This window comes from Biomphalaria glabrata, chromosome 11 (assembly GCF_947242115.1).
Source record: "Biomphalaria glabrata chromosome 11, xgBioGlab47.1, whole genome shotgun sequence".
Classification (NCBI taxonomy): Eukaryota; Metazoa; Mollusca; class Gastropoda; family Planorbidae; genus Biomphalaria; species Biomphalaria glabrata.
Genome location: NC_074721.1, coordinates 41,403,930 through 41,413,668, shown reverse-complemented (window position 1 = coordinate 41,413,668; position 9,739 = coordinate 41,403,930).

The window sequence follows — 9,739 nt, the reverse complement described above, 5'->3', positions numbered from 1 at the left end:
CTTTTGCTTTGGACAGAATCTCTTTCATTGACAGGCCAGTCCATTATTTTATGTTGTCTTCCCTTCTCTTTCTTTGTCATTCTCTTCTTTTTCCTGGCGTTGTTCCCCGAAGGAAGGTCATAGCGACCCATGAGCACCTTGTGATATACCATTGAGCAAAGAAAGTTAAATTCTTCAAAATCTCTCTTGCAAAAGCGCTTGTTACAGAAATTAAAGATTGCATCTATTCCAAGTATTTCGCTAGATATTAAATACAACTTTTGAAACAAATTTTACTAATTAGACCTAATATAGTCTCACACAAGATTAAGTTTATAAAGACTTTTTGATCACAAGTTTAAAACAATGTGATGTGTTGATCACTAGATTAACTTTATACAGTTGTGTTGATCACTAGATTAACTTTATACAGATGTGTTGATCACTAGATTAACTTTATACAGATGTTTTGATCACAAGAATAAGTTTAAAACAATGTGATGTGTTGATCACAAGATATAAGTTTATAAAAGTGGCGCCTCGATAGAAACGCCATGTTGCCTCTGGGGGTTTCATACTTTTTTTTTACAAAGCTTATATCAACTCACTTTGTCTGTCTGTCAGTCTGTCTGGTAAAAAGCCTGAACATGTTTTTTCTCCCATTTCCCATTCTCGGATCAAGTTAAAACTTCGTACAAATATTTATTGAGCCTGACAAGACATGAATAAAAAAAAACAACAATTAATTAGTTAATTAATTTAAGTGATTAGGGGATGGGAGTGGGCAGGATTTGAACCCAGGACCATCGATAAGTCAGAATGATTGTCCAGCGCTCAAACCGCACGACCAAGTAGCCATCCTTTGAAAGGGGAAAGGGAAAAATCGCCTAAGCAAGCTACATAATATACCCAAGAGAGCTCTTGTTTTTTGAGATGTAAACTGGAGCTGGAGGGACGGACAAACAGACAGACAACACAAAGCTAATATCGGATTTTCTCATTGGATACAACTTACTGACAAAAAAAAGTTTTAGGTGCACGGGAACGTGGATCTGTGGATGTCACTTCACCCAAAACGCACGCTACACCCCTGATTCTACTGTAAGACTTAATAATGTATTTCTACTGGGAAGCGCCTATGATATAAACCTGGCATATACGGTGCATTCCCAAGTTCCAGAGTAAAGCTCATTTACGACAAAGATGCGCGTTACTCTCCCTTGGGAGGGCAATGTCAGTGAAAGTTCTGGTCCATATCTCCCCGGGCATCTGGCCATGGATGACGTGACCATAAGTACGTGTCAAGGTTGAAATTGAAACATCACATTCTTTATAAGAAGAACCACTTCCGGTCATTTTTTAAAAATACATTTTTTTTCTTTAAAAAAAAAAAAAGTATTTATGTTACAAGCAGAGCTAGAACGGAAAAACAATAACAAGAAAAAAATATTAATAAAATAGAAATGAAATCAGTGGCGTAGCAAGGTACCCGTGGGCCCGGGCTCAAGAATATCTTGGTGGGCCCCCCTTTATCCCAAATAAGACGAATTCAGTGTGAGACAAAACAATTGAGTAATCTGAATGTATCGGTACATTTACCAAAAGACATTCCAATGCAAGTAGTGTACCTTTTACTGTAAGTAAAAAATTACGTAAAAATGATCTTATCTTATATAATACAGGCGTTACTTTAAATTACGTTTGATTTAGTGATAGTGTCTTAAAAGTCAAGGTTTGTATAGCTTGTTAACAGAATTCAACGACTTAAAAATGCTTCAAATAAACGAACAAAGGTTGCATGCGTTCTATTTCACATTATAAACATTAAAATTACAAAAACACTTCTAGATGTACATTTATAAAACATTGATTAAGGACTATTAGGGGCCTACTACTTTAGGGCCATTATTAAACTGTTAAAGATCTAACTTACAATTTAAACAATTATGGCCTGCTGAGACCCCGGGCTTGCTGCCCTGCCTCATCGTGGCGCCCGGGCTGGAAACGGTCGTGAGAGGGGGACGACTAGGCCAAAAGGGTAGCAAAACAGGAGTGCCTAAGAAGGTACGAGAGTATCCTCATTGCACTGTGTCTGGGATGTAAAAGAACTCCCGCAGCGATCTGTCGACGTCCAGGCGCCGTTACATAAAATGGCGTGTCCCGCACGGTTAGCCTTGTAGATCAAAGGAACATGTCGGGGGTCCCAGTGGTGCGGCCTAGTCCGCGAGTCCGGAGTGTCCATGTCCACTGGTAGTTAACGCAAAATATCGTCAGACATGGTGGCGGGAAGAAGGAACTCGCCGCCCACTTCAGGCTGGTGGAAGGGAGCTCTTGTTCGCTTTCGCTGGTCTTAGAGTTGCAAGTGCGACGCACAACTCTACAAGACAATTTAGAGTTCCAAGAGCGACGCACAACTCTACTAGACAATTTAGAGTTCCAAGTGCGACGCACAACTCTACTAGACAATTTAGAGTTCCAAGTGCGACGCACAACTCTACTAGACAATTTAGAGTTCCAAGTGCGACGCACAACTCTACTAGACAATTTCAGATGGCCTTCTGAGTAGCAAAACCCAGTGCGTCTTTTACTAGATTGCTGTTTTTTTTTTGTTCGCTAATGCGAGGAACCCCAAGAGAAGCCAACGTACTCTGTGTTCTTTCACCAAAACGCATGCTCAGGGCTGGCGGTTGCTAAATCGTGGACGCCTGGCTTCCGAACCGGGTGTACCGGGTTCGAATCCTAGTGAAGACTGGTATTTTTTGGTGCGCCTCTGAGTCCACCCATATATAATGTTGAACGTCATGAGTTCGAACTCTAGGGCTCAAGCCTCCTCAAAAGCCTCCTCAAGCATCACCAAAAGCCTCTTCAAAAGCCTCCTCCAGCCTCATCAAAAGCCTCATCAAAAGTCTCAAGCCTCCTCAAAAGCCTACTTGTCTCCTCAAAAGCCTCCTCAAGCCTCATCAAAAGCCTCCTTAAGCCTAATCAAAAGCCTTCTCAAGCCTCCTCAAGGGCCTCACCAAAAGCCTCCTCAAGCCTCCTCAAGGGCCTCCTCAAAAGCCTCCTCAAGCATCATCAAAAGCCTCCTCAAGCATCATCAAAAGCCTCCTCAAAAGCCTCCTCAAGCATCATCAAAAGCCTCCTCAAGGGCCTCCTCAAAAGCCTCCTCAAGCATCATCAAAAGCCTCCCCAAAAGCCTCAAGCATCATCAAAAGCCTCCTCAAAAGCCTCCTCAAGCATCATCAAAAGCCTCCTCAAGGGCCTCCTCAAAAGCCTCCTCAAGCATCATCAAAAGCCTCCTCAAAAGCCTCCTCAAGCATCATCAAAAGCCTCCCCAAAAGCCTCCACAAAACTGTATTTGCCTTTGAACATAAACTTTTTGTTTCTAGTTATCTGTCTGTTAGTTTCCAACTTTAAAGCTTTCTCCCTACAAAGTATAACGTGGGCTAATTCAACGTACATCAGTCAAGTACAATTTCTTTCCCTTGTTCGAGACACCAAAACAAAACAATTAATAACCAATAGTTAATAAACTAACTGGCTAAGTTTGTTTGTACTGGTCGGGAGATGGCAGTGCTTGAACGCGGGACCTTCGAGACCACAGAACGAGAGTACAGAGCACACACCACACCCCTAACCCTTTTAAAATTTAAATATCCATAAAAGAGATTGGACACTGGACACTGGTTATACCATAGTAAACAGTAGTATTGAATGGTATCGTTCTTAAAACGAAATAACGTCGTATCTCTTTTTTATTATTGCGGTGGAAACACACAAACCTACATTTATAATACTCCTGCGTGAGAAAAAGTTACATAATACATGTTTACAATTTATTCAGAAAAGTATTAACCAGAAAAACAACAACGAAGAATTGAATGGTATTTGTGAAAAATGTCACACATCCTTGCTACATATTCTTCCAGTATTACTCAAAATTGAAAAAATTAAATAAATCTAAATCTAAATAAAAATGAATGCTAATCACCCATAAGTCTTTAAAAAAAAAATTAAAAAAAATAATAAAAATATAGTTTGGCAATACTCATTTTAAGGAACACCTTCAAAATTTTTGTGAATGTTTTTTTTCACCAATTTCCGGACATTTGCTGTCAACATTTTATGGACCGTTGCTGTCACCTTTTTCTGGACCTCTGCTGTCATCATTTTATTGGAACTCTGCTGTCATCATTTTCTGGACACATTCCCGTGACCATCTTATGGATCTTCGCTGCAGCCTACTCCGCGATCATACTGAAAATCCTGGAATATGACTTTGATAAAAATGTCTTTTTTTTTTTTTTTTTTTTTTTTTTTTTTAAGGAAATTTTCCTTGTGTTAATTATTGTTAATAATTTAGAATGATGTTTTTTTGTGTTTTTTTCTTTGAAAAAAAAGGGAAAAAAAAAAAAAAAAAAAGCCCAATAAAGAGGCCTATAGCCCAAAAAAGAGGCAACGCCCAAAAAAGAGGCAAAGAAAAGAGGCAAAAGCCCAAGGATTCCTAGGATGTACTAAGCTAGACAACTGAAGTCAAAAGCTAAAAAACTGAGGTTTCCTAAAAAAGAGAAGAAGAAAAAAAAAAAAAAAAAAAAATGAAAAAATTAACCTTATCTTACCATCAATCTGTTAGTTTTTAAGCAGCAAGTTTAAGTAATATAGGAGAGGGGTGGGGGTCCTCAAGAATTGCGAGATCATTACAGAATTTGAGGGTAGTGTGGGATGATCAATGTACCCTGCTTAGTGTGTTTTTGTTTGTTTGTTTGAATTGTGTAGTCTCCCTTGTTCTACTATTCAGTGTGTCGACGTGTTTTTCTCAAGTATGTGATTAATAAGTTGGCAGTCTACTGTTAGTCTTCTTGTTCATGTTCATAAAACTCACTCTGTCTGTCTGTCTGTTCAAAAGTTGTACGCGTTACATGTTTTTCTCCCATTTCTCATTCTCGGATCAAGGTGAAACGTATTACGTAACACTATAATTATTCAACGAACCTGACAAGATACGAATCAATACAGAAATTAAACAGTTAGATTATTGATTGTTGGTGATTAATTATTTTGTTTGATTTCGAAATAAGGGCAATAAATGCTACTTAACGAGAGATGTGGATATATATTTATGGATTTAGTCCCCTTATTACGTTTTGACCTGTTTTTTTTTTCTCTAATTTTCCTTTTCTTGTATCAAGTTGAAATTTTGCATAATTATTCATAGTTCATAACAGTAAACGAGTCAATTCAAACAATAAGATAATCATTTAGTACTAATTAATTAAGAAAGGGAGCTAAGCCCTGTAATTTTCAGATAAATGGTAGTAATTAGCGCTTTGTTCCCCTTAGATAAGCTTTGGTTTTAAAAATATTTTTTTCTCTCTTTTTCTTGTAAACACACCCTATGTTTGTAATTAAATCTTAAGTGATAATAAAACATTGAGTCCAGATTTTTTATTGATAACAATGAAATCCTTATAAGAGTTCTATATTACGAAAGATTAGCTCTATGGCTACGTTGCTAGAACATTTAATTCAGTGTATAGGTCTAGGTTGCTGGCACATTCAATTCAAAGGTTAGCTCTAGGGCTACGCTGCTGGCACAGTAAATGTAAATTCAATTTTTAGCTCTAGGGCTACGCTGCTGGCACATTCAATTCAATGCTTAGCTCTAGCGCTACGCTACTAGCATATTGAAACTTTAGCTCTAGGGCTACGCTGCTAGCACCATCAATCTTAGCTTATTTCTTATTCCATACGCTAGATCAGTGGTTCCCAAACTTTTTTGTCTCGTAGACCCCTTGCCATGTTTTTAAGCTTTCGGTAGACCCCCCAGCAATTTTTTTGAAAATTCATTAACTTCAGATGTGCTTTTCTCACTGATTACTATGCGATATATATTTATTGATGACATTCAAAGCAAAATAAAGCAAAATAAAATTTAATATGCATTATAAGAAGTAACTAAACAACAACAACAAAAACAAAACGCCTATTGGTGGGCAGCTTTGATAATAAAATGTCCATCTTGGGCTTCAATGTAATTCGGGTTAACATTCTATCTTCTCGATTAGATGATGTCTGACTGATTTAAATTTGGAAAGTAAGACAATTTATCCTTGTCATTGTATGCTTCATTAATTTAATCCTCACATGAAACACTGAGATTATGCCTTCATGTTGATCAAATTTAGGTTATCACATTGTAGCTGCAAGTTAATTAACCTCATTCAATTTATGAAACAAGTTTGTGAAATAGACTATGTCCGATACGCGTTTAATTTCTGTGTTTTAAAATAGGATCTTAGCAACCAAGAACTCAGAAAAAATAGTGTCAAAGATAAGCCTTTCGAAAACTATCATACTTCAGTGTGAAGGAGCAATTGATCAAAATTTCAGGCAAAAAGCAATTCTTTATGAATTTCTTGATTCATAACAAAAATATAATAATACCACTACATTATCAGGCAAGGTTAACTAGTCCAGCTTTTTAAAAAAAGTAAATCGTAATAACACGATAACCATTCATTGTCCAAAACTCATTTCACCATTACACCTTTGAACTGTATTGTTGCTTAGAGGAATTTTTAATGATATCAGATATAAGATTGTGTAAAACAGATTGTAAAACCTCTTCAATGGTTGGCAAAGTCAATATTTTGCTTATAGTGTGCAGTTTTTTAGAGTTTGATATAAGCCTAAGTAAATATATTGTAAGACGCTCACAAACCTATTCATATCTATGATGTTTAATCAACATTTTTCTACTGTGGCTTAATTCTGAATTTAAAAGTTTTCAAAAGTATTTCAAATCTTAATCTATTTTATTTCAAGTAGACTTTTCTCTATGTTCCAGCTTCGATGGTTTCATAGCGACATAGCTTCAAACTTTGTTAATAAAAATAAAGAACAAATGCAATAGTTGTTCAACAAAGAAAGAATGAAGCCAAATTTTTAATAACCCAACAATTTACGGTCAACATTTTATTTTATAGACTCGGCCATGTAAATTATTACTTTCATGTAGACACAATTAAGGTATTTAAAATAATACGTTAAAATTTTTAAATAAAAAAAATCATTCCACTAACAGGGTTGAAATTCAAAGGATTAACTAAGGTACAAATCATGTGTGAACGAGTCGATGCTTCAATGAGATCCGCCTTCGTAGACCCCCATTAACAGGCCATAAACCCCCAATTTATTTTTTCACTTCCGTAGACCCCTTGGAAGTCCTCGAAGACCCCTGGGGGTCTATATAGACCACTTTGGGAATCACTGCGCTAGATTGACATGCATGATTAGATCAACACATGAAATGCCTAGGATGTAATTATCTTCTTTTTTTAAAGTAACGTTTGTAATATACAGACCTTTTCTTTTAAAACTCGAAGGACCATTTATACAAAACAAGGGAAGACAACAATTGATGATTATTTTTGTTTTATTATGTCATCAGTTTGGCAATAACTATTCCAATGAATAGATCTACTCATGTGATGCATGCGAGTGTTCTGTTCTATGTTTTATTCAAGATCACGAAAGTTAGATTAATTTTGAAATTAAAGTTTTATGAAGGTTGAAGATTACAGATGTGTATAGCATCGGAGCAAACAGTGGCATCCCTTTATTAAATTACAAATATTTCATTCATAATTATGGTGGCTAAGTCCAAAGCCGTATCGAGTGACCCAACTATAAATGTACTTCTATGCATGGAGATTGAGACACATAAGACCAAATAGCCCAATATAGGCTGTCGGAGAGGAGGAGAGACGCTTTCTAAGTTTTAAACAGCGGAATGTTAAAGGGAAACTCCGATGGTTTTTCAAATTTGCATATTTAAATTCCGCGTAAAAATTTGTAATACTAAAAATTTTAAAATTTTTTATTTAAATACTTAGAAACATTTATATTTAATAAATTAGTCAGTACATTCTTGAAATCTAAAAACAAAAAAAAAAAAACGGGTCTCTCTGAAGTTTTTGTTTTTAGCTCAGTCAAACGTCACTTTCGTAAACAATACTGAAAGAGAAACCACATTTAGCCAATCGTATCTATACATTATAATTTAATTTAAAGGAAAATCTGAGCGTTAATAACTGAGGAATATCTTTGTCTCTATCGCGTGGGGCGACAAATCTTATTCAAATTAAATTTCTTTTTTAATTGTAGTAGAAACAGGTGGATAGTTCTTTGAATAGTTTTATAAGCTATATTTAGAACGCATTCCCTTTTAATTTTTATAACCAAATGAATATAGATCTAGATCTCAATAACGAAAAATGTATCAATCCGCGTCAAGACCCTTAAACAACAATGAATATTTACAGCGGAATAATTTTTTTCCCTGTTACTTACAACATTATTAGCGCTACTCCAGCATGGAAGCTAAACGTGCAGTCTATATTTTGCTCAGTGTCGATTGACGTTACTTTTTGATGCCTCTAGGAAATAACAGACAGCGAGTATTTATAGGGAATACATAGTCCGCATAATTTGGGTCATGTAGTTCAGTCTCTAAGTCCATTACGTGAGGACCTGGGAGGCTCAAATACTAGCTTCAAGAAGCCCTGTACCGAAACCCCCCGCGGTTGTGCGTGATGCACATTCAGTCAAAGAGCACATTTTGCTCAGTGTCGATTAATGTTACCTTTTGATGTCCCTACGAAATAACAGACAGCGAGTATTTATTGGGAATACACGGTCCGCATAATTTGGGCCACGTAGTTCAGTCTCCAAGTCCATTCAGTGAGGACCTGGGAGGCTCAAATACTAGTACCGAAAACCCCCGCGGTAGTGCGTGATGCACATTCAGTCATAGAGCACGTTGCTTCCTTGACCCCTGACCCTTTGAGATGGAATTCATTAAGCCTGGAACAAGTCAGAGATATAGCTTTCCTTGTGGATTTCTAATCAAGTGCCTGCCTTGCAACTAGCGGCATAGCAAGGGTGATGGGAATTTGAAAAATCCACCTGGGCCACCACTTGAATAAGGCCCCCCCCAAAAGAGTGTTTGAAATTTTTTTACATTAAATATTACGCAAAATGCAGGGGCCCCCAAATGATGTCAAATTCCTAGCTACGCCCCTGCTTGCAACTTTGGCAGCAGATTTTCCCAGCTCTGCTTTCGCTTTTTTGATATCTTGGGCGACGGGTTTTTGCCTGATTCTCTCCCACAAGGCCACAGAAGTTATCTTTTCCGCCCACCTTATTCCCCCAAGGCCACAGAAGTTATCTTTTCCGGCCACCTGATTCCCACAAGTCCACAAAAGTTATCTCTTCCGGCCACCTGATTCCCACAAGGCCACAAAAGTTATCTCTTCCGGCCACCTGATTCCCACAAGGCCACAGAAGTTATCTTTTCCGGCCACCTGATTCCCACAAGGCCACAAAAGTTATCTTTTCCGGCCACCTGATTCCCACAAGGCCACAAAAGTTATCTTTTCCGGCCACCTGATTCCCACAAGGCCACAGAATTTTTTTTTCCGGCCACCTGATTCCCACAAGGCCACAAAAGTTATCTTTTCCGGCCACCTGATTCCCACAAGGCCACAGAATTTTTTTTTCCGGCCACCTGATTCCCACAAGGCCACAAAAGTTATCTTTTCCGGCCACCTGATTCCCATAAGGCCACAGAAGTTATCTTTTCTGGCCACCTGATTCCCACAAGGCCACAGAAGTTATCTTTTCCGGCCACCTGATTCCCACAAGGCCACAGAAGTTATCTTTTCCGGCCACCAGACTCCCACAAGGCCACAGAAGTTATCTT